General features: G+C 36.6%; 1 long non-coding RNA gene across 7 annotated transcripts in view; it reads right to left on the bottom strand.

The window, feature by feature from the left end:
- The window catches only part of LOC120884475 (uncharacterized), a 240,074-nt gene that overhangs the window by 182,524 nt on the left and 30,927 nt on the right, over positions 1 to 26,623 (bottom strand). Inside the window, exon 4 of one of the 7 annotated variants that reach the window (XR_013436866.1) lies at positions 18,728 to 18,806. The exons of the other annotated variants lie outside the window; for them this stretch is intronic. This is a non-coding gene — a long non-coding RNA (uncharacterized LOC120884475). The remainder of the gene's footprint in view (positions 1 to 18,727; positions 18,807 to 26,623) is intronic. 7 annotated transcript variants of the gene reach the window in all.

The following is a 26,623-nucleotide window of genomic DNA, read 5'->3' on the forward strand; positions in this document are numbered from 1 at the left end:
TGCAGCTGGCAGTTTTACCACCCACATCCAGCAATTGCGGGGACCTTCCCCATCCCAAGCATATGAATACCCACCCAGCAATTGCTGATTAGAGAGCTTCCCCATCCCCAGCATATAAATACCCTTGTGTGAACAATAAAAGTTTGCAGCTTGATCAGAACTTTTGTCTTGCTGTCACCTTTGTGTCTCTTGTCCCTTCATTCCTCCCCATCTAGTTTCGCTGCCCTCGTTGATGTGTCCTGCTGGACGGGACAAAGAACTGCAGTTTTCTAGGTATATTTGACAAATAATCTTTTCTTCTTTCTGGCTCAAATAAGAATTATTCATGGAATGAACACTATGAAAGACCTATTTGTCACACATACTGATCAAGTTCAGAATTTGATTTGACATTGAGCTGATTTTCTACAATGAAATATAGGATGTGAGTTGTGCCTATAGTCTTTACATCCGATCTAAAAATCTTCTCTTTATCAATATCTTCAGATAGAATTCAAGCAAATCCAAAATCTATGCAGAGATAGGCAGTAACTTATGTTAGTAAGGACATCAAAAGTCTCTCTTTTAGAAATGACAATTCTAAATGGCAAATGCCTTCAGCACAACTCTATTCATGCCAATGGGAATGATCAAGTTCTATTCTAAGCTGTATTGAGATCATGGATTTCAAAATTGATAATGGAAATATTAAAAGAATAACTCTGTATTTTTCATTTTGAAGAGAGAGAACAAACTGTGGTAGACTGAAAAATGGAACCACAATATTTTAAAGCCCTTTCCATCAAGTAGTAGTCTATTTTCCCTACTCCTTGAACCCAAGTAATTTTATAATTTGCTTGGCAAACAGAACATTGCTGATTTTGGTATCTGAGTCATAGCTTCCGTATTCACCTCTTAGTACACTGTCACTGTCACTTCAGGAAGCTGAACTACCAAATGAGAGGTTATAAGGAGAGACCTAGTCAACATTCCAACATCAAGGCCCAAGACATGAAAATCCATAGACTTCCTAACCACATGAAGAGGGGACATCACTACAGACACCTGAATGACCTCTGGCAAGACCAGTAGGAGAATCACCTAGTTGACCCCAGCCAACACAAAGAATTGTGAGAAAGTACTAAATTAGTGCCATTTTCGGCCAATAAACATTGTAATATTTGTTTTGTTGTTGTTGTTGGTGGTGGTGGTGGTGGTTTTAAATATGGTAATAAGTAGTTTGTGCTACAACATGGCCAGAGATTTTGTTGAAGTGGGAATAAAAACATAGAAAGAACTAGGATATATTTCATAGACAATATCAAAATCTTGTGGTAGATAAGAAAGTGTGCTACTCAGACCCTCTTCAGGATAGGACTTACTGCCTAGCTGTGAGAAAAGCAATTAACAGAGAGTCTCAGCTGTCAGCTTTTCAGGATTTATCTCAGGTGCAAGGAATTGCCTCTCCCAAAGGCATATATTTCCTAAAGTGACTCACATTTGATGACTTTATGAAATATGGACAGACAATTCTAGAAATTTCAATTCAAAGGGTGAAATGAATTGGGTATTTCTTGCTCAAGAGTTTCCCTTTGGGTTGGAAGTATGTGATGGGAAAAGTCATGCTAGAGACAGTTTCCTTGTGGTAGTAGATTATAATGGCAAGAATTAGCTCATGATTGGCTAGCTTCTAAGTTTACTCTAATAAGGATTCTCATCATTATGTTTCCTCAAGACATCTGTTATCAGGTATGATGTGGAAGTAATGAGCTACATCTATTATGGGTGAATGATTCAACCATGTTCTTGCTAGTTAAGCAAAGTCAGTTCTTCTTGGAACTTTCATGGCATCAATGGACTTTTAGTTTTACTTTAAAGGTTCACAATAGAAATGATAACAAAGCAGACAAGGTCTTGAGACTTTTGAAGCCAGAATTAGACAGATAGGCAAGGGTCAGATACAGAGAATGGAGAGATTAAAATGTTAATTCCTTCAGACCTTCTTCTACATTATCAAGAACTTGCACCTGCTCAAACCTGTTGCCAAGGTAACCTGTCCTAGGAATTGTCCCTCCCTACAGGGAGTTGTAAAAGTTGTTAATTAATTTGCCCTGGGCCCCCTTCCTGCCTGAATTACTCCACCTGGGCCCCTCCAGCCCACCTGTTTTTCACCTTTTGGCTATCCCACTAAGCATTTCCTGGGCCTAGTCCTGTAAGCAGGAAGGAGAGAGATAAAGGGGAAGGGAGCAAGAGAACAAAGGAAGCCTTGGACATATAAAAAGGCAAAACAGCCTCACTTCTAAGGATACCAGGATATCAGTTATGGACCCCTTCTCCCTCCTGGGAGAAGTCTATGTTACCTCTTTTTAAATAAATTCTGCTTTATATGCTTACCTTGCCATGCTTCTCTAATGTTATACTTCAACATGTGAAGGAGTAGAACTCGTCACCTGTAGCCAGCAATATCATTTTCATTGATTTCTTTAGCATTAGATTAGTTAGTTCTATTATAATAATATTGAACTACACATCAATGTTTTCCAAATCATTTCATCTTCACAATGACTCATCAAGATGACTGTATTATTCTCTGAGGAATGAAGGGAGGAAAGAAACCTGAAGCACAGTCACTCAAGGTCATATATATAATAAAGAAAATGGGAACATTTTAACCCAAGTCTGTCTGACTCTTAAGCCCACATTGTTCTTTTAGCAGGTTCATTGTTATACAGCTACATAGAGACTGAATAGGAGGAAGGCGACTGTGTGAAGAAGGGGCATGGCCTAAATCCCTACCATGTACAAATTATCCTTTGCACAACTAAGAAAGAGATAGAGAAAAAGAGAGTGTGCCAGAAAGGAAAAAGGAATAAGAATGGCGAAAGAAAGGAAATAAATAATCAAGTCTCTGGAAGAAGGAGGGCAGGGGAGGAGTGACAATAGAAAGGACTGGCTAGAAGCCCAGATAATCAAAAAAAAACAATTAAGAATGAACAAAAGTTCTGAAACTCACACATGGAAGAACTTAGATCCACATCTTGAAATCTGAAAATGTTAATTTTAAGACAATTTAAGAAGTATCATTTTACACAGCATTGAGTGAAATTAAAGAATTTATTATCCCATAGAGATAGTATTGGCTAAAAATACAAAGTGTTACAAGAAACATTTAAATATTTTCATGAGGGTCAGAATCGTTTGGTGAGGAAATCCAGAAAATTTTTGGTAGGGACAGAAAGGAATACTCTAATACTGAGCTCCCCCACCGCTTCTGCAGGTTGAGCTCTGGTCAGGTTGGCCCTCATCCTGTCCTAGTTTAGTCTTTCTTGTATTAATTTGCTAGCATATGAGAGAAAGAATATGCTGCTCTGGGAAAATTTGTCCTGACAAGGCTTTGGATTCAATTTCCAAACTCTGAAAATAATGTCCTTTTCTTTCTCCCTCAAAGACAAAACTTGTCCCTTTGTTTGAAGGTCAGTTGGTGTGAAGTGGACGTGATCCAGGGGAAGCTGAGGCCCTAGGGCAACACCTAGAGCAGATTCCCTGAGATCTCCATAGTACTTTCTACTTGAGAATAACCCCTAGATTTCTTGTGTAGGAACCTCATCCCTGCCCCTAAATTGTGCCTGTGGTGAACAGGTTAAATTTTTCAGAACTAACATTGGAAGTTGATAGATTTTTGTTCTCTCTTCATCTCCTGGCCCTCCACTCCAGGGCTAAAGGCTTTAGGTTTAAGTTTCTCTTGAAGAAACAGCCATGCTTCATTTAATCCTGCACCAGCCAGACTGCTGTGGATGTCATGCTTCTGATAAGATATTAAATCAAGGTAAACATTAATCCCCCATGCTGGACCATCCATGAAGAGAGGAAAAATGTGACTTCACCTCACAGGAGGCATTGCAGCCAACCCAGGCCGTCTACCTTGCCTGCAGACCTCACACCCTCACAGTCAGTTGTAAAATAATCCCTCCAGGATATATTAAAAGTCATATTTAATTTGCTGGAAAAAAATATTTTCACAAATCTTGCCTGCATACAAATGCTTCCATAAAAAACAACAAAAAATTAATAATAAATTTGAACATCCAAACCCAGTACTTCTACTTTCAACAAAGAAGACCAGTATTATCTATATTTTTGCTCAATCTTGGAAAAATAAATTGCAATGCAAACAATATGGGCAATTATGTAATCCATTTAAATAACCCCAAAAGAGAAAAACTGGTTTGGGAAAAGATAAAGAAGGCATAGCTCAAGACTGCCACTTGCCTTCTTTATTTTCATTTTTCAGATTTTAATCTAATTTACCTAGAAAATTGATATTAGGTAAGGATAGACTTCAACTTGTTTTTTAGCTATTTTATCAGCACTATCCATTAGATAATTCTTCTTAAAATTATTTTACAGTGACATAAAACATGCTAGCCTACATCTAGGTTTTCCATTCTCTTCCCCTACTCTGTCTATTGATCCCTACCATCACACCGACTTGATTATTGCAGTCTACTTTGTGTTTTATGTTCTAATATCTTATAGTTTAAGCATCTCTATTCTGAATAATTTAAAAATATTCATTATTGTTCTTTCTCATTTATTCTTCCAGTAAAAAATTCACTTTGTTAAAGTCAAATAAATAAATCTCAATAGGATATTCATTGAAGTTAAATTAACTGGAAAAAGAATTGACATATAATCTAGAAATACATATCCACTAGACAAGGTCTTTCTTGAAATGTTTTTATTCGATATTTGTGAAGGACCCAATCTGTTTTTGTCAAAACTGGTTGCCAGGGACAGAAACTCAATTTAAATCATCTTTAAAAGGAGAAGCACTGTATAAAAGAATTAACCCCAAATTGATTATAGTTCTATTTGTAAAATCTAAAACTACAAGGAAAATATAAGAAATTCTTCCCCTTGAATTTAACAACAACAAAATTAGATTGGACACCAAAAGCATAAACTATAAAAAAAAATGAGGTAAACTTCTTCAAAATTAAAAAAGTTCTCTCTTTGAGAGACTGTGCTAAGAAAATGAAAAATCAAGTCACAGACTGAGAGTAAATATTTGCAAAGTGTAAATTTTATAAGGGACTAGTATCTAGAATATGTAAAATATTCTAGTGAAATAACAGGAAAACAAACAACACAATAAAAAAACAAGCAAAAGATTTGATCTTTACTAAAGATATGGATATGATAAATAAGGAGATGAAAAGATGCTTAGCATTATTTTTCATTGAAACTACAATGAGATACCACTGCACACCTATTAAAATTATTCATGTTTTCTAAAAAATATCAAATGCTATTGAGAAAGCCAAGTAATGGGAGTTCTCATCACTGTTGAGTATGCAAAATAATACAGTCATGTGTGAATAACCTTTGGAAGATTCTTATAACATTAAAAATATATTTACTGTACAATTTAACAATCCTACTCTTTGACTACCCAAGAGAAATAAAAGTATCTCTAAAAAAAATGTATGCAATTATTTCTTTTAACTTTTGGCATAATCACCAATAATTACCAAATCTGCAATGAATTCTGATGAATGGATAAACAAACTGTGATGTATGCATACAATGAAATACTACTTAGCAACAAAAATGAACAAAATACTGATATTTTGTAACAATCTCAAAAGCATTAAGCTAAGTGAAAGAAGCTATATTCACAAGGCTACCTATTTTATGACATTCATAACTGACATTCATAACAAGGCAAAACAATAGGGATAGCAAAACAGAACTTTTTGCCTGCAGATGGTATAGATGATATAGAAAGGGCTGATAACAAAGGAACATGAGGGAGCTTTCTGATGTGATAAAATCATCTATATTGATTGTGGTGGTGATTGCACAACTTTTGTGCTTTGACCACACAGTGCATGGGGCTTGTCACCTAAACACAGTGAATTTTATTGCACATAAATTAAACCTTAATAAATGTATATAAAAGGGGAAGAGGTATTTATTGATGTATGAATCTGAAAATTCTTGATATTTCCTGTTTTCAGGCAAATCAGGAGCTGAGTATTTAAATAATGCCCTTAGCCCTGTGTGGCTCTCTCTTGCCCTTATTTCCTCTAATGTTGGCTTATTCTTTCCAAGTAGTGTTGCCCACTTGTTGCTTGTTGCTCCCCTTTTGCAAGGATCTTTAGATTATAAACTCAAAACAAGATCCTCTCTCTTTTCATGCCACAAAAGTTGTTCCCTGCTGAAGGGCACTAATTACCTCTACTTATTTAATATCTATCTCTTATTAATCAGTATATGGACCCTAGTGAATGAGATATTCTAGGCACCTGAGTAATCTGCCTACCCCTGTGGCAGAAGAGATAGTCATATCAGAATCACTTGGCATGGTTGTGGAACAGATTCCAAAAGGAAGGAGAGCCAGCCAGACAAAATAACAGATACCCTGACATCCTTATTTGTGGTTACCACACATCATGGTCTATTTACTGTTCATGGCCCTCCAACAATACCCAGACCAAACTCATTTCTTCAAGTCATGTTCCAAAGAATCTTTACAGCATTTTTTCCAGATTTCCAGCTTGAAATTGTATGATTTCACTGAAAGTAAAGCAGCTTCCATGTATATTCTTCTTAACCTCCCCCCTTTTCCATAAAACCCCAATCCAGTGATTACTGGGTTGCAATGACTTTTCTTTGCTAAGGGACTGGCTCTAAGGTAGACTGCATTTGACTTTCCATTTGGTGATCTGACCTGCCACTTTGGTGACAACAGTCATAGGTAATAACTCTGCTGCCCATACTTGCCGGGTTCTCAATTGACTCACTCAGTAGTTGCCTGACACAGAACAAGAAAGGACAAAGTAAGCGAGCTGGTCTGACTTGCATAATTAACCTCACGAAATAAGCCTAACCCATGTACAGTGCTGTCGCAGCCCCCATTGAACTGCAGAGACTGTTCATACTGACTGTTTTTTAGACCCCTCAGGATGCAGTTATATTTTTGGAGGAAGTCTTAGAGACAATCTACCAAACAATCTAATTTTACAAATGTGAAAATAGAAGCCCCGAGAGTTTCTTATCTAATAGCTGGAATTAAAGCCTGAGCCTCCCTATCTGCTGACCTGTGCCTTTGCCACTACTTTCTGATGCTTCTTTAAAGATGCCTTTAGTACACCTAACTGAACATCAGAGGTTAATAATACAGTGTACTATAGGATTTTGGTAGCTTACCTTTGGCATTGTGTGGCTGACTGGGAGCTGTAGCTTGTTGCTGCTGTCTACTATACTGATATTATATATTGTGAGGATGGGAAAAGATCAAATTTCAAAAATTGAAGTATATTTTTCCACTCAGTGTATCTTTTTCTTTTTTTCAGTACTGGGGCTTGAACCCAGGGACACTCTACCACTGAACTACATCTCTAGCCCTTTGTATTTTTTAAATTTTTAAGATAGGGTCACTAAATTGTCTAGTCAGACCTCAAATTTACAATCTTTCTGATTTAGCCTCCCAAATCCCTGGGATTACAAGTGTGCACCAGCATGCTTGGCTCAATGTATATTTTGTCACCATAGTAAAGTTGAAAAATTAATAAGTCAAATCATCATAAATTGGGATGGTCTGTATTAGATTGTGGTGTTAGTTTTTTATCCTGGGAGGTACAGAGCACGCTGAGCTTTAGAGTCAGGAAGCCAAATTTAAATCCTGGTTTCAAAGATTGTCAGCTGGATGACCTTGGCAACTTACTCATTCTTTCCTCACCTATAAAGTGGGGCTAATGATACTATCTCCTTCAGAAGAATACTATGCAGAATAAATAAGATTTTCAAAACATTGAGCACAAGAGCTAACAGGTAGTCTTTACTTGGCAAAGGTTGGTTGTTTGATCAGTTTGTACCTTTTATCTAAGCCTCAGCCTTAGTCAACAAAAAGGTTGTAGAAGGAGGAGAAAACAGAGAACTTCCCAAACAGTGGAACCAGTAGGACTAAAAAAAGATATGATGCTATTTAAAGTTTTGTCTCATGAAAATACTCTATATTGCCATGAAGGAAAGGGGAGAAGTATGACAGTCCCAGGACAAGGAAACTAGTCTTTAGGATTCTGCTGAGTGACATTGAAGATTATTTCAATATCTTGATCTTTTAAAACCCCGTTATGATACAATGGAGAGATGGTTAGGTTCTACCCTGTCCGGTAGCAAAAGGGTAGAACAAGAAATAATAACCAAAATGACACAAGAGTAGAAGATATAGAGGTATTCTTAACATAAGTAAGTAAGAGAGAGAGAGAGAGAGAGAGAGAGAGAGAGAGAGAGAGAATGAGAATGTGTGCTAGGGAAAATCATCTTGGGTTCTGGCAGTCAAAAGGTCAAGTGCAGGAGATCAGTTGAACAGACAGATGCTATAGGTCAAAGCTATGGAAGATATAGTAGTGAGAACAAACAGCAAGCATAAAGAACCAAATCCCATTCCAAGAAGCAGGGACAATAAGATACTGGATCATAAATGGAAGTTACTAGTAGAGGACCCACATTTTAACAAATGAAATCACTCTTGCTACTAAGACAAGAATTCCACAGGTGTCCTTCCAGGACCATGGTTGAGGCAAGGGTACCATCAAGTCTATGACAGGATAGAGGGGAAAAGATTTCAGGCCAGAGTGGGTGGTAAGAAAACAGTATGCTATTTTTGAAGGAAGCCCTTCATAGTCTTCAAATGACAAAATACTTTTAAGATTCATACAAATTGAAATAGAAATAAAACATGGAAATATGATTGCAGAATTTATAAAGATATTTTGGTACATATGCCTGGAGGCATTTAAAAATATGGCCTTGTTTTTCAAAACTAAGAAAATAAACTGAATACATTAATGATAAAGAGGGATCATATTAAAATTCAACCAATACATTTATATTTTATCTTCAAGAGTACTCTAAGGTTATTTGGGTGCAAGTTTAGTGGATGGGGAAGTATTTTTTAAGTAGTTTGTAATTTTTCTATGCAATTCAGATCTAGAAAATCCTACAGTTGTAAACAGCTTTGGAATTATAAATTGTAAAGACATATATATATATATATGTATATATATATATATATATATATATATATATATACATATATATATATATAATGAAAGGGATATTTATTTTTGCTTTTTGGTTATAGTAGAGTATATGTGTATGTGGGAGGGGGTTGTGAGAGAGAGAGAGAGAGAAGCAGAGAGTGAGTAGAGTGAGGAGATATAGTAGCACCCATTTTCCTCAAGGTATGGAGGAAAGTTGAAAGACTGAAGGTAAAGCCAATCGGTAGTTACAGAAATCATTTAAAGTTTTCCAAACTGATTTACACAGGTATTCAAAAACTCTGGTTCAGTCTAATTCAAGAGAAAGAGTAAGAAGTTAGCTTAGTCAAACCCTATACTCATTTTCACCAAAGAAACTCCACTTTTCATATTTATTATGAATTGAGATTCTCTAGAACTTTTTTTCAAAACAAAGAACTCAGTATTTAAACCAGAAAAATTGTAAAGCATTTTTAAATCACAAGAACAGACTGCTGGCTATTCTGTTCATACCTCCTCACAGGTTATTTCATTCAAAGAAACCTGTACCTTTTATTGCCTTTGAAGTATTTTACATATTTGTAAATTATAGAATACATATAGTAATGCAAATCATTCTTGACTATAAAAAAGCAAACTATATTTTTCTGGTGAAATATGTCTTGAGGATACTGACAAATTTTTGCATGTCTTCATACTAAACATTTTCTTATTGCCTATATGCATGTGTTGTTTGACTCATCTTGGGAACTAGTTATCACATCTTACTAGTTTCCTCAATAATTAATGAATTAAATAAAATATGTTTTCATCTTTAGTATAAAAATCATGATTTTAATTTAAAAAAAATTTTCCTTCAAAACTTATAAATGATGATAGGCAGCTACTGATAGAGTGTGAACACCATTACTCACCATCACTCACAGTTAAAGAAATTGAAGCCTAAGTGATTGGCCAAAATGTAAATCTTTAGTTTCCTCACCATACTAAAACCAAAACCTTTCTGCCCAGTATTGGTGTTATTCATGTAAACTTATTATTAATATTTAAATGTGGTGAGAAAATTGAAGCTTATTAATACTCAAAGATTGACTGGATACCAAAGTATGAAGGTAAAACCAGCCAATTAAATTTTGTCAAATGTAACAAAATTAGCTTTGTCATATGTAGGAATATGTATAAAATATTTGATTTTAACTTGAATAGAACAGGTCTAAAATAAAAATAAATTATTCTTTACCTCCCAAGGGAAGGTCTCTGGAACCCAATAACTTGATGACTCTGGAGTAGTAACTCTCATCCATTTTTCTGCCTTGACACACATTGTGGGTGTGGAACACTCCTTTGGGTGCAGATATATAAATGTTTCAAGTTTAATAATGTAATATTACTTCAAACAATACACAGAGAGGTATTGAGAAATAAGCTCATACTTTTTTTTTGTAATTAGTCTCCCCATTTCACACAAATTCCCTTATACTAGCTATAACTACCCTTTCTTCAGAGAGCATATGAGAATCCAAATGAATGGAGTGACTAGGAAGTAGTTATTCTTAAAAGTACAAATCATTCACAAAATTGAGTATTTTACTTATTATAAGAAATAAATGGGGGATAGTAGGGGATAGGAAAGGTAGCAGATTACAACAGTCACTAATATGCCATTATGTAAAAATGTGAGTATGTAACAGATGTGATTCTGCAATCTGTATTTGGGGTAGAAATGGGAGTTCAAAACCCAATGGAGTCAAATGTATGAAAGATGATTTATCAAGAGCTCTGTAATGTTTTGAACAATCAATAAAAAAAAAAAAGAAAGAAATGATCTGAACACAACTTATAATCCTGGGACTGGGTTACTTTACTTTCATGATTGATAACCACTGGTTCAAAGAGATAGTAACCCTTCTCTTGAATAAAAGGAGCATAAATATACACAATTTTTTAAAAGTAGAAGCAAGAAAAACATAAGGAAAAAATTCTTTGAAGGAGATAATTAGAATTGAAAGAAAATAGATTACTAAGAAAGAGAAAGTCCCAATGAAGACATCAAAGTTAAAAAACTGACTTCAACATAAATTTTAAATATATATATTGTCTTCTTGTGTTTTATGATGCAGAAAATCTGTATTCTTGTTACGGTTTGGCTTGTGTCTCCCAAAATTTTATATGTTGAGTTCTAGCCCTTGATACCCCACGATGTAGCCCTTTTTGGATACAGTGTCTTTACAGAGGCAGTCAAGTTAAGTGTAATTAGCAAGAATTCTAATCTGATGTAGCTGTTGTGTCCATGAACAAAAGACATGTAGATGTACACAAGGAGATGATGATGATGAAGGCAGAGATTAAGTGATGCTTCTACATAGCAAGAAACACCAAAGGTTGCTATAGAGCTACCAAGAGCTAATTGAGAGCGATGTCTTTCTTGCAGCCCTTAGAAGGACTCAACCCTGTTGATATTTTGATCTTGAAATTCTAGCATACAGACTGAAATGATAAGTTTCTGTTGTTTAAGCCACCCAGCTTGTGTTACCTTGTCAGGGCAGTCCTAGGAAACTAATACAAAAAGGCAGGTGTAGTAGTCCTTAAGAAGATGGGTTTATGTCTTGTCAGGTAAGATGGCTCTCTCTGCTGAGGGTCTAGAAATCAGAGAGAACTAGAAAATGCAGGTCAGGCAAAGAACCAGTAGCTTGACAGTGACTGCCAATTAGCATTAATTCAGTGGAAAAGAAAGAAGGAATACTGGACATTTTATTATGTATATCCAAATCACGTTTAAATAATGAGCAAGTTACCAAGTGCTTCTTGGGTTCAGAATTATATTTCTGGCATGGAACAGATCATGAAAGGTGGAATACGAGATAAGCCTGAAAAGTCAGTCTTGTTCTCTCCAACTCTAAAATTCTGTCAATAATGTGAGTTCCTGCAGCTTGAATAATAATTCTCCAGATAAAACAAAACAAAATTAAAATTCTTGTTATTTTTTAACTGTTTTCTTTTAAAATGTGGCCAAGTTCAACTCTACAAATTTGCACAGGTAATGAATAAATAATAACCATGATTCTTCTTACTTACAAGACCCTAGTTTATACCCTGTGTTGGCCATCTTTGTGTCCCTGTGACCAAAATACTTGACAAGAACAACTTAAAGGAGGGAAAGACTATTTTGGCTCATGGTTTCAGAAATTTAGTCCATGGTGGGCCCACTGCATTTCTCTGGGCCCAAAGTGAGGTGGAGTATCATGGCTGAAAGGTGCAGTAGAGGAAAGCTGTTCGCTTCATGGCAGCCAGAAAACAAAGAGCAAGGGGAAGGGACTGCAGGGAAGATGAATCCTTCTAAGGTACGTCCCCAGTGACCTACCTCCTCTAGCTATACCCCACCTGTCTGCAGTTACCACCTTGTTAGTCATTCAAACTAAGAAGGTCTGATTAGGTTACAGCTCTCATAATTTGATCATTTCACCTCTGAATATTTCTGCATTAACACAGGAATTTTGGGGGACACCTCATATCCAAACCACAACACACTCCTACATATAAGTCCTCTTTACACCTTAGAAAGGGAGAGACCAATAGAGTTAACAAAATTACAGATTAGAAAAAAAAATCAAAAGCATATGAAAGTGCATGGCATACAAAGAACACAAAATTATCCCTAAAGCTACAGAGTAGTCTACATCTTAATGATTTTGGTATATTATGTGTTTGACTTTGGTTTTCTGATATAATGCCAGTGGCATTAAGGAAAGGATGACAAGATTGAAGCAATAAAAATATACCTACATGGTACATGAAATAAATTGACATGTATCACATCAGATTATTAGATCAGGTTTACTATACTGTTATGTGGAAAATTCATATCACCAACCATCCCTCCAGTCATCCCAGTGCCTTCTTGCCCATAGAAGTTCTATATTATCAATAAGATGCAGCTACTACCACCTTATATATGCCATGACCAGAAACACTGTTGAAAGTAGCAATACGGTGCATACTGGCCTGCCTTGAAAGTGAATAGAGGTGGTTTTCTTGGCAGTCCGATGCTGTAACTGTGCTTACCAAACCTGCACTGGATATATGACATTCTCTTTCTGGAATGCGTCCTGCTGCTATTATATTCACCCCTGAATCACTATCCCTTCTGCTTTTCTTCTTTCTTGGGTCTTTGCTTTTGTCTCTCTTCAACTTACCTGTAATTAATTTGCTAAATCACATACTTTATACCTCATATTTCTTGTTCTCCATAGTGAATGTTCCCAGCATCTGTCCAGACTGAGTCTCCCTTCTCACTAGCCTCAGAGTTTGTGTACCTTCATCTTTCTTCCTCATAAAGGACACACTGATGTTAACATCCTTTACCTACAGTCAAATAACTAATTAGAGTAGATATTTCTGTGTCTTTAAGGGGAAGAAAGTCAAGTCCCTTCAAAAAATTTACAGTCTTACAACTTCACCATCTTAAAAAAAAATAGTTAGAGGAATGGGCACAGTGGCACATGCCTATAATCCTATTGTCCGGAGGCTTAGGCAGGAGGATCACAAGTTCAAAGCCAGCCTCAACAATTTAGTCAGGCCCTAAGCAACTTAGTGAGACACTGTCCCAAAATAAAAAAACAAAAAACAAAACTAAAAAGGCTGGGGAGGAAATCAAAAGGGCTGGAAAAATATCTTAATGGTTAAGAAACTCTGGGTTCAATCCCCAGGACCCCCACCTCAAAATAGATAAAACATCTTCATTTACCAATTTCCACCACCTTTCTCTTCCCTTACTGTTGGTGCTCAATCACTTGTATTATCAAAAGGCAAAACCTGGATTTAAATCTAGACTCTTACGTTTTCTTGCACAATAGAAGCAAAAGACTGGGGAAGTCCTTTAACATTTTAGCATGGCTGCCTGTGAAATAGGATGATTATCATTAACCCTGACTACTTCATAAACTTATGAGAGGAGATTACCCCCAAAATGCCTGATCTGACTCAAGTTAGAAAAGTTAATGTGTTCATGAGACACTCAATGTTTTATATTCTTGCCTGAGAGAAATCCGTGAGCAGGAAATGGGTAAATAAACCACACCAAATCTAAAAAGATCAGAAGAACCCTGGATAAGACAACAGTGGGCAGAATGTAGTGTCAGATTTTGAAATGTTAACAAATAATTGAAACAGATTGTGAGAATAAGATTATCTGAGGACAGTTTGAAGAGGATGCCATTTTCCCAAAACAAATAAAAGCTTCTGCTCATGCCACTCTCCCTTTCTGGAATTTTATTCTCACTTTCCTACTGAGCCAAATCATTCCAGATCTCTCTAATAATTCCATACAACAGTGATCTTTCCTCTTTTGGACTATCCAGAACTTGAACTATCTGTGTCATTAACAAAGTCTTAGTTCACAAGTAAGTGCAAAGTGTCTTGATTTATATGCATGTATATATGTTAATGTTCAATAGCTTTCTAGGCTTACATGGTTTGTACAAGTCCACAGGGCTAAATGCTGAGTAAAACATATAATAAGTATTTCTCTCATTCCTCTGCTTTTGCGTCCTACCTTAAAATGCTTTCAGATTTCTGCTTTCTTTCTTAGAAGTATTGTTATATTCTCTTAGAAAAGTCAGTGTTCTAAAATTTTCTTATAGATTTTGCTAAGCCACTTGCAAAAATATGACTTTTAAGCCTTCACCATATTTTTACTTTCTTTGCTCTGAGCATTTATTCATAGTCACTATGTTGGCTTGCACTCCCTATACAGTCAAGCACTGGCTGAATTTTCTTCCCAGATATATGATTGATTTGGAGAGATGTCTACAACTGTTTCAGTGAATTTATATGAATTTCTCTGGGAATGAAAATGCCCACATCCTGGCTTTCTGACATTCTGAAAAGATGGATGTCATCTGGGCATGATGGCTCATGCCTATGATCTAAGTTGCTCTGGAGGCTGAGGCAGGAGGCTGGTGAAGATTGCAAGTTGAAAGCCAGCCTCAGAAACTTAGAGAGGCCCTAAGCAACTTAGCAAGACCCTGTCTCAAAATTTAAAAATAAATTTAAAAGTGTGTGTGTGGGAGGGGGAAGGGTGCTAGGGATATAGCTCAGTGGTTAAATACCCAAGAGTTTAATTCTTGGTTTAAAAAAAATGAAGTTTATATGTTCTATAACCACCACTCCATGTCTGGAGTTTATATGTACTATAACCACTCTCTCTGTCTCTTTTCTCAATGGTATTTTACTTGTAGAAACTACATTTACACTTTAATGAAACATTTAGGTCCCACCACCTCCTCATTAGTCCCTCCTTTTTTTCTGTTGTTACAGGTTTCTAACTAGATATAAAAAGAGGGATCTTCACAACAATGAATATACTTAAACACTTAAAAATAGTTGAAATGGTAAATTTTATGTTATATGTTTTTACTACAATAAAAAAATTAAGTAGTCTTGACTGTGAACAAGAAAAAGCAAAGGGGAGAAGACAGTATGATTGCTACCCTGGAAAGAAGCAGTTAGGAGTAGAGGGGTAGATGCTCAAGATTTTATGTGAAACCGCCAGCTTTTATGAATCACAGAACAGATGGGGGGCAGGGATAGTCTTCTTAAGGACTTTCTGTTGAGCATAATCAAAGTAAGCCATTAATGGTGTTCTTCAATCTATTTCCAAAGATTCTGTAGTTAATGGAAAACCCTTCATATTCCTTCAACCATTGACAGAATATAATAACAGAATATAGTAAGAATAACAGATATATAATTAACAGAATACAGTAACGGCCTTACAAGTGTACAAAATCAGTATATAGTAAAGGCCTTACAAGAATACAAAATCAGTCATTGTTTTTGTTGTCACTGTGTATTTTCACTTTCTTTCTCACCTTCATAGATGTTTTTGGAGCAAGACAAGCCAGACCTTTATGAAGAGCCATTCTCAAGGTATTGTTTTATCAGCACCATTTAAAAGGAAGCTTTTAAAAAATATATATTTCTAGTAAATATTCCATTCATGTTTAAAATTTCTCAATTAAGTAAAAAGGAGAAGAAAGAAAGAAAAAAGATAGAGAAAAGGAACATAAACCTAATACCAAGTCCCTGAAAATTTAGGGACTTATTAGGAAGAAGCAGAAATGAAATATGAAAGTGGAAAGTGAGAGGCTTCATTCATTTTCACACATTTTAAGCACAGCCTAATAACGTGGGAACCATTCTGGCAAACTGGTTGCAAAAGGATTTTTATTTAAGGAAGAAATTGTCTTCCATACTAGCCTAATGAGGGCTAGATTGTTCATTAGCATATAGCCAACATTTTGTTAGAGTTTCCAGCTATGCAGGGAACACCAAGAAACAAGAAAACTGAAACGACTTTCTGGAATCATCAAACCGTGTATAAAACTTATGGATTCCAGAATAAGAAAACCATTTTTCCACAAATATGTACTATATACATAGATCCTGGTATGGTTTCTTAAATGGGAAGAATAAGGGGCTGCTTCAATGGCATGTTATAAAAGAGAATTTCAAAGCTCCATCTTACTCTAGAGGCCTTCCTTTCTTCCCACCATAAGAGGATCCCCCCATAAATACACACCCTCCACATTAGCACCTAATTAACTAGGGGTTAATTTTTTCTAATTAACTAGGGGTTGCCCTCAGAGACAGGAAGAAGGAATCCAATCAAAAGATAAGTTGCAGAAGAAAACACTTAATTTACTTTTATTTAACTTAGTTTTACAGGGTTCTTACTAAATGAACCACCATGCTAGGCCCAATGAAATGTGCAAAGAAGAAGCCATTGTGATCTCCTTCAAGGAAACTTTATGTTTTTTATGGTGAGGAAATATCTTAGCCCATGAGTCACTACAGGAAACAAAAATAGGTTAGTTGAAAATGAACTGAATATGGAAGAAGCCCTTATCAGAGTTCAGCCAGTGGATCTCTCCTGTCACTTACAATTCCTGTTTAGCGGTAAGGATGGTCTTAATGAGCTGCTCTAGCTACTGACTACAGAAGAGGCTGCATAGAGGAGATACATTTAAATTCCGTTCCAGCTGCTCCATACACCTTAGTGAAAGCTCAAAGGATGTAGGAAAGTTCACACTAGAAAATGGGAAGTCACCCTGACATAAGAGAATTGCACCAACCTATCAGTTTTTTGAGAGCATGGATGGCTTAAAACACTCATTTCTAAGTATAACAGAATATAGTAAAGGCCTTACAAGTATACAAAATTAAATGAATGGTCTTAGAAAGAAAAATAAATAGATAAGAACCACTGTCTGATAAGTTGATTCATTTATTTACTGGCAATATTTGCCTGAAGCCAATGTCTTGGCTTGGCACAGAATCACGAGCCACCACACAGCTTTGTAGGTTCAAACAGCAATTCTTTATTCCCGCTCTCACACCGCCTCCACACAGGTCCAGCGGCAATCCCAATCTCCGGCACAATTCAAGTCCTAAATACTTTCTCTCCAGCGGGAGAACTCAGCGGGAACTCAGGCAGCAGGCACGCCCTACTCCCAGCAGGAATAATCTTCAACCTCCAACTTCCCTAAAACTCCTATTGTCACGCCAAGGACGGGGATACTTCCTGCAAGATACACCCTAATCCTGGATCCACCCTGGTGATTGAGCAGGGTCACCTTTCTCAAACACACAAGCAAGGTCGCAGCAAATTTCCAAGGCAAGTCCATTTAACATGGGGTACGCTGGCAAGGATTTCGATGCGTCATTCCTACTTGGTAATGGCCCTCAGCAAATATTGATTGAGGACTTTCTGCATGCCAATCACCATATTAAGAATTGGGTATATGTAAAATGGAATACAAACATACAATCTGAGAACTAAACCAAGACCATCCAAATAGATCTTCCAGATGCTTTGTTAGCTATGTGTGCCCCCCCCCTTTTACAGGGGTGTATATGAGCTGAAGCTGTCTACACCTGAGTGATTTGGGCCTATTTGGTATTTGACCTTTGGTTTTCTAGCATACTGCCAGTTGCATTAAGGATTTTTCAATGTATGCACTTGAGACTATCTGTGTTATTAGAAACCATTACAATCAGAAAATTAGAATTCATTAAAAGGCAGATAATGTGCTTGCTACTATGATATATGGGACTATATTTATCCTGCGGTATAACATATCTGCTTCATCAGGGCAGGAACAGGACAATCTTTCATCTAGATGAAATAGCCTTGAAAGCTTCGTCACTGCAGTGCAGCAGAAGCAACTAAAATGGTTCTTCCTAGCCTCTTTCTGCTGATTAAAAAAAAAAAAAAAAAAAAGACTGCACCACCTCCCAAGGGCCTCAACGCAGTTGCTATAGCAACACTATATCTGAGTCAGAACTATTAACAATCACCATGGCAACAAGTGTCTCACTTGCCATTTCCAGAAACTCATTGCATTTGGACTAGAATCATCACACCATAATAAAAGGGGTGGGGTTTTCCTCTCACAGGGACACAGGGATACATTCTCCAAATAACTCTCCAAAAAATGTTTTAAATAAAATAAAACTAAAGGAATTATAAAGGAATCATGCTGTCATAAGCTTGCTAACCTTTTTTCTTGAAACATTACAGTTTGATAGAAATAATGGTAAAATGTTAATAATTCATATGGCAGGTTTGTTTTTCCCAATAAGATCCAATAAAATCTGTGTATTTTATAAATTCCAGTAACTGTATGTTTTATTTTTCTTACCTGGCTCTTTTTGTCTCTGCTTAATTTCCCTTCTTTCACTCTGTCAGACACCTTCTTGAATATTTAGCAGAGCAGAATTCTGTAGAGATTTTCAAATCACACTTGTCAAGTTAGAAGCAGAAGAAAGGATCACACATATTTCTGCAATTGCACCAAAATGTAATGTGTGTTGCTCTCTGGGAAGTGGTCACAGTAGAACTGAGGGCCCATCCTATTCCCTGTCTTTAAACCCAAGACTGTAAAATGGTAGAAACAGAAAGTGTCCAGATTTTCATCTAGACTATGACCTCCACAGGTGATTGGACACTAGAAAAGAGTCAACACACTGCAGCTTGTCTCAGAGTGATTGTTTCCTCATGGCTCTCCTGTTACCCTTCACTCCTTGATCCTAGTGCCTTACCATACTATCACATATGTATCACGAAATGATAGTTCTATTAGGATTTGGGTCCTTATCAGAGTTGTGAGAGCCAAATGAGGTGGCTTGGTAGCTTTCAGGATAATTTTTTTATTTGTATTGACAATAAAAGTATGAGAAAGTGAAAAAAGCATATTTTTCTAAAACAAAAACAAATTACGTTAAACTTCAGATAGATATTTTTTTTCCCAAGTATCTTGCTTAGTTATAAGAATTCTGTGTATGAAATGCCTTTTGTTCCTTCAGAGCTCACACCTAAAAGAATAAAGCCAGGCTCTAGGACAAGCAGGGTTTAGTACCAGGGGTATGAGGAAGGCAAAGAAGGGGATGCTTTTCACTTTGAATTCTAGGTTATTTGACTCTTCTTCCCAGTATTTATTTAGAATGAAGTGAATGGAAGAGAAAGAGAGAGGCAAAATTAGAGTATCTACTTGAGTTGGCATGAAAGGAAGTCCTTGGAGAGGCCTCTCCTACCACTACTTAGCGGTAAGAAAGACTTGCAAGGTCAGAGTGATAGACTGAGAACTGAGGCTCTCCTGCTGCCAAGGGCAAATAGCTATTCAGAAAAATAAAAGAAGAAGAAGGAAGGAAGGGAGGGAGGGAGGGAAGGAGGGAGAAAAGTTGTATTGTATGATGAACCCACATTGGTGTGAGGCTCCTATATTGCTGGCCAACTTGGACTACCAGAGAAAATGTGAAATAAACCTTTCTTTAAGAACTGTGACTTGGAATGCCTATATTGCAAACTTGTCCCTGGAATTCTATAATTTGATTATACACTGTTTATTTATTGATTTCTGTACACATTTTCCCCCATATTCTGAGTGAAATCAAGCCAGTTCCTCCTCTGGGGAAGAAAGCTGAGGCTCTTGTGACACTGTACAGATAGTCAAAATAAAATGGTCTACCTACTTGGCAGACAATTTCAAAGGCTTTGGTTAGGTCACTTATAATCTGACTGGCATTTACCATGGCTCTTTGTGTATCAGACTGTACGTAAATCATCAAAGCACCAATTTTGGATTCCAGTTCCTTCTCTCTTTACTAGCTCTGAGATCATGATCACATTGTACCACCTCTTTTTCCCATCAGTGAAACAGTGCTAACAATAATACCTAGTTCACAAAATTGTTTTGATAACTAATGAACTAATAAACAGAAATCTCCTAGAATAATGCTTGGCACTCAATGTACACTTACTACATTATTTTTGGATTCAAACTGATTGTGTGGTTTGGCTTTTTCATTTTTGCCTTAAAAATATTTATTAATTTACTCATTCACCTTTTCACCCATTCAACGACTATTTCTGAGAGACAGAGATAAGATATAGGTCTTGCCTTATAGGAGTTATAATTTACCTAACTTAAAAAGTCCAGCAGGGAAGGGAAAGCATTACAAATGATATTTGTTTCAGAACTGAACAAGAGATTTTCCCAACTGGGTGAAGGGACCTTGCATTTATTTTCTAGTGTGGACTGCTCTCGTACTCTAACACCATTCTTAATAGGTAAATACACCCATGGGCTTTTTAATTCCATTTGTGAGGCTAGAGTATAGGTTGTCCCAATACTGCCATTAAAATTGCCTAGTATAAAGTGTGTGTTACTCTTGGCTATGAAAATAAAAGTTCCCTATAGACTGGAACTTGGCAAACATAGTTTGATTAAGTTGGGCTATTTTTATTTTATGCTCAAAGGGAGGCAACATGCCCTAGTGAATCAAGCTGTTCTGAAGTTAGAAGACTAGACTTCCCATTCCAACTCTGACATTAAGAATTATATTTGGAAACTTCCACCATTTTCCCCCGTTTGAAAACAAAAATGAAGAATAGTTTCTGTCTCCTATATTTTATCGTAATAAAGGTAGTAATTGGGTTAAATGATATAATGAACCCTAATTCTTTCACATGTTACCTCAGAATGGAAACCTAGAAATACCAGTTCTACTGCTTTCTAATTTCACAGAATAAGAGCAAGTAAATATAATAAATCTAGTATAACTTAGCTACATGCAAGACCTAAAAGGTGTCTGGGATGAAACCTTCTGGGAAATGATCTATTCCAAAACAATTCAGATGTGTTTGTCCACAATAAGAGAGCAAGAGGATGGAAGGGTATGCATCCCCTGAGCTCCCACTCAAACATGGTTTTGCTATTTGGGTATCCCCATTGATTTTGCACAAATTTCTTCCTTGCAGGAATTTACAATTTGAGGAAAGAAATTGCTTTGTGATACACTCTGACTCCCACTGCTGCTTTCAAGGACACTCAGGGAAAGTAGAAAACACAAAACTCTTCTCTTTCCCAATCCCTTACACCCCACACATACACACACACACACACACACACACACACACACACACACACAGCTGACATCACTGAGTCATCACCATCCTAAGTCCTCTTTAAAAGAGGCCATCCTAGGTAAAGTCAGCTGCTCTACTGGCTGTAGAAAGCAGAGACTCCATGGAGGTCTAGCCTGGGCTATGAAATCCTGTGAAATCATCTGGTTATTCAACTTACACAGTAATTCTTAAGGAACTTTTCTCCACCAAATCTTTCCTTCTCTCTCTAGCTTGAAGATTAAACTTCTTTCTCACAGAACATCAAGTCTGTTTTTCAGGTAACCTCTGCAAAAAAGGTTATGTGCTCTCTATGGGCAGAAACTATACCTTATGTTTGTTTCCCTTGTAGCAGCAAAGACAAATTATTTGTACATCTTAGTTAACACATGTTTTGATTTTAGTCTTCTGTAGAGACAAAAAAAATATGAAATGCTGCCTGGCTGCTGCTGAGATGGCAAGGAAAACCATTCTCTCTGGGCACCATGAGTGCAGTTTTCTTTGCAATCTTGACTACTGAGTACAGACAGTGTTTAGGTATAGACTGATTGAAGATCCCACTAGTAATTTTGTCTTATGTTTATTGGTTCTTGCTTGGACCCAAAAATACATGTGGCTCATTTCTATTCTAATTAATTAAGCTGTGGCAAGATATAGTAGAGAAAGATCTAGAAACATGGGCAAGAACCATCATTTTAAGAAATTAATATTATCCCTGTGATTGAGAGTCTGGATGTTATTGCATATTCAGATGTTATTGCATACCCTGTTACTTCTGAGGACTCACTCCAGATGTGATTATCCCTCTGATACTCAGATTTTACTAGAAATAGTCATTCTCAGCCTTTTAGATAAAATTAAAATGGTTAATCTGAGCAGAACTGTATTTTGTGGAGGCAACTGGAGAATACACATGATCATAAACAAATAGTCAAGAACCAGGTGGCTCCCAATGTTCTCAGCAGAATCTCAATAGAGGTCTTATGTTGGGATTAGTGGGCTCTCTTTTTGACATGAGAGTAATTAGTCAAGTTTAGTGCACATGTTCACTACTTTGGCTGTCCTGGAACAGTAAGAAAGGCAATCAGGCAGAAAGAAACTTCAGGCTATAAAGGTCAAATAGGTAAGTGAATTCACGAGTCCACCGAAACTGCACCTATATCTAATCCTCAGATATTAAGAAGATTTAAAGAATGTGAAAAAAAATATTGGGTGCCTCCAAAACAGTAAATACCCTCTATAAGCATCACCCACTTTCTCTTTTGCTATCAAGGCATTTTTAGATCTATTCTCTTCAAGTGTGTTAGCTGCTAATAGAAAAAGTGAGAAATCAAGGGTGCCTGCTGCTTAGAACCTTTCCAATGAACTTTTCCCATCAGTTAGCCTAATTTTTCCAGTATATTGCATCAATATAAATTTCAAAGATAAATATTCTGCCTATTCTTCTCTGTCCTTATGTAGCACAGCATGTAATACAGGTGCTCAGTGTAGCACCATTTTGCAACATTGATATTATCCCCACCCAATTTGCTTGGAATAAAATGACATAGGCAGCTTTTAATATTTTCCAAGCTTAATAAAGGAAAAAAGGTTCTGTAGTATTAACATTCAATTGGGTTGCAATAAGCAGCTAAAGCAACTAACTGGCTGTGCAAAGTTTATAATGTCTAAACTCCCACCAAGCTGCTATCATCTCTCCATATGTCTCCTGGTCATCAGGAGCCAAGTTTAGGATTAATAAAATTCAGGGCAATGCCTTTTTTGGTCATGGTACCTGTAAGTGAACAAATGATGACAATGACCTACTATTTACCAAATCAGCATGTTTAGGAGCTGTCATCCAAAAACCATTTAAGAGAGCCCAGAACAACACTTGCCTTCATACAAGCCTTTAAAGGAAAGATTCTATATGTCCATGTTCTGTCTTTTTTCTCTCTAATATTTATGCATTAGAATATGATAGCATAATGTATGTTTACCCTGATTACTAGGTCATTTTCACTTCCCAGCTATTTGGCTGATAATTGCTGCTCACTGTGTTGCCTAAATTCTAAATGAGCAACACACTAATGCTGATGAAAGTTCTATGTGCCATTTTAGCTCTGTGCCAGGAAAAGAAGCTGGGCCTCGGGGTGCCAACTGCAAAGGCTTATTCCTACTGACCAAACCTTGAGCCCTAGGTTTTTCATCTAACATTTAAGAAGTTGTAAATGCAGTTATATGTTTAAATAATAGAAATAATGATGACTGTGATTCAGCTATGCTATTGGTTACTCAACATACCCAGTCCAAAATATCCTGAATTTTCTATGGTTAATTGATTCCTTACAATGAATACACAATCTGAATAATTGCCAACTCTTTTTTCTATGCTATGAATTCATAATCCAAAAGTTTGGTTATCTTTCATGCTGGTTTTAAATCAGTTCAGACATCTGTTCTAGCTATAGGAACACACTGCTACTCTTTCAGATGTGGCATTTCCTGCCCAGTAAAAACCCTTTGAAAAAGTATTCCTCCTAAACTCCAATTTTAGATGCATCCTATCTGCAACTTTCTAGGCCTAGGCAAACAGAGGAAGATAAAAGCTGAGGATGTCATGCCTGGCTTTGTTTCCTGAGGTTTGGGGTGAAGATCAGGAATAGCACTGGCACGACCTAATGAGTTTCATCTGCTACTGGCTTCAGGCAAGTAAATGTTCAGACTAGGTTTGCAAAGCTAAGGAGCAGGAAGTCAGACACTAAGGAGGTAAAGTGGAGAGATGAACATATGTGCCCTCCACAGATAAAGCTACATGCTCACCTGTTCTGCTATAGCCTTACCTTATCAGCAAAGTACAGAGTGCTATACTGACAAGAAGGCATAGTATAAAAGTAGGCAGAGAGTGGGACAAAGTCAGGCTTAGTGTTATGAAAGTCTATTCAAGGTAGGCTGCAGAATGGGTAATTAGTCCCAGTGCATTCCCTATGGGTTTGCAATTTAAATAAGGCAGACAGTGCTGGGAGTTAATTACAGGTGTTCCAGCAAAACCAATAGGGGAGTATGATAGCTTCTGATTGTGGATATAGAGGTAGCATAGTAGCAAGAAAAAATTTAATATAAAAATTTTAAAGCCACAGGAGTAAATAAGAAACAATAAACAATTATTTTAGTTTGTTTGGTTGGGTTTTTTGTTTGTTTGTTTGTTTGTTTGTGGTATGAGAATTGAACCCAAGGGCACTCTACCATTGAGCTATAAAATGCCCAGGCTGGCCTTGAACTTGCAATCCTCCTACCTCAGCCTCCAGAGTAGCTGGAATTGCAGGTATGTGCCATGACATCCAGCTAACAATTAAAGAGTGTCATAAATTTAAGATTAAGTATCATGTCATATATGCCATTTAGGTAATTAAAAACAATAAATGCCACTACTGATAACAACAACAAAATCCACAACACTTTGTTTCACAATTTCCTCATTTTTTCAATGTGTTTCACCTCTCCAAATCATTCTTATCACAGGATTATCTTTCCTTGATATGAAGACTAAATTAAAAGATAACATCCACCACCATTCATCCTGTTTCGGTTCCAAATGTTTCTAGTGGGCCTAGGTTTGATCCTTTGTTTGTCTTTGTTGGTGATGGTTAGTTTGAACCTTCATGGAAAGATATCTGGATTCAAGTGTGATCATCTGATTTCTGTTCTCTTCATGGAAGCTAAGAAAGACATTAAACATCTCTGGGCCTTAGCATCTTCCTTTGTGGAATAACATCACTCATACCTAACTTATAGCATTATTTCAGAAATCAAGAAATTATTATAAAATTGCTTTGTCAATTGAAAAGTGTAGGACCATTGCCAATTGACTGCTTAAATATTTTCCTGATTTTAGGAAATTTGTAAAATAAAGAAATATAAAATACATTTTTCTCATAGCTCTAAATAACAGTCCAATTCCTCATTTCTGCTCAGATATCGAACAAAGGCAGCTCCCATCAATAAAGTAGCAGCCCAAATTCATACCTGAATCTCTGATACATTAAATCCAGAAAATACATTGGATATGGCAATTCCAGCATGCACTGCTAACCAAATCCTTTCCATCTCTCTAAGGATTGCATCTTCCAAGATGGAATGTGCCTATAATACTTCCTATTTTGATGTCCAGTTGATTTCTGGGTACTTATCTCACAATATATGTAGGACTTATGGAAATTGTGGTGTCAATTAAAACACCACAAAAAAGCAGCATCCCACAGTGCATGAAATAATTTGGATAAGTGACAGGCACAAATCCTGGTGATTGATGGATATCTTTCTTCAGATCTTCTCTGATCTGGATCTGCCATCATGTTTGTTCATTTGTTCATTGTTTTCTCCTCAGTTCTAGTTTCATCTGGATTATATGTAGTAGTGAGTGTTCCTACATACAACCTTCAAGATATCTAGCAGTTTTGGTTTCTGGTTGAACTGTGATTTGGGCCTTTCCTCTGTACTCAGTATTTTACAATCAAATTAGGAGATACAGTATTTTAATTAACTAGCAAATGTCTTAAATAGTCACCCAGAGGAAGTGTTTTTATCCTCTGGTTTTTGTCCTCAAATAACTTGAATCTATAATCTTAGAACAACTGTCCATGCACCTCTTCCATGATAGCCAGACAGTATAGCTAGGGGGCGCTCTTGCAGTGGAGTCTATGATAGATGAAAGAATAGAGAAGACATTGAAAACTTATAATTGTCCAAAGATTCCTAATATAGCACCCACCCTAAATTCCTGGATCCCATTCCAGCACCTTTTTTTATAATCTGGATTCACTGTCCACAGATTTTCTTGTCTAAATGCAAAATTTTAAAACACAAGAAGCAGAGTATAAAGCCCTGATATATATGCAGAAGACAAGGTTAATGGTGGCAGTGAGCCAGCACAGGATGAGCCCTTGTGAGCACTTCTGTCTTTCCTTGAGTAGCGGAAAAGAGTTCAATCACATTCATCAAACATTAAAGTGCTTTGAGCTGCCCCTCCAGAGCACTTGGGAAGAGTCATTGCCTTCTTCTCTCTCATTCAGAAGCAGCTTATGTTTTTCCATCCATCTATTAATTTTCTACATCTGGTATGGTTTCTCCAACTTTTCACTAGGGTCCCTCTTAA

Source organism: Ictidomys tridecemlineatus, chromosome 3 (genome assembly GCF_052094955.1).
Source record: "Ictidomys tridecemlineatus isolate mIctTri1 chromosome 3, mIctTri1.hap1, whole genome shotgun sequence".
NCBI classification, from domain to species: Eukaryota; Metazoa; Chordata; class Mammalia; order Rodentia; family Sciuridae; genus Ictidomys; species Ictidomys tridecemlineatus.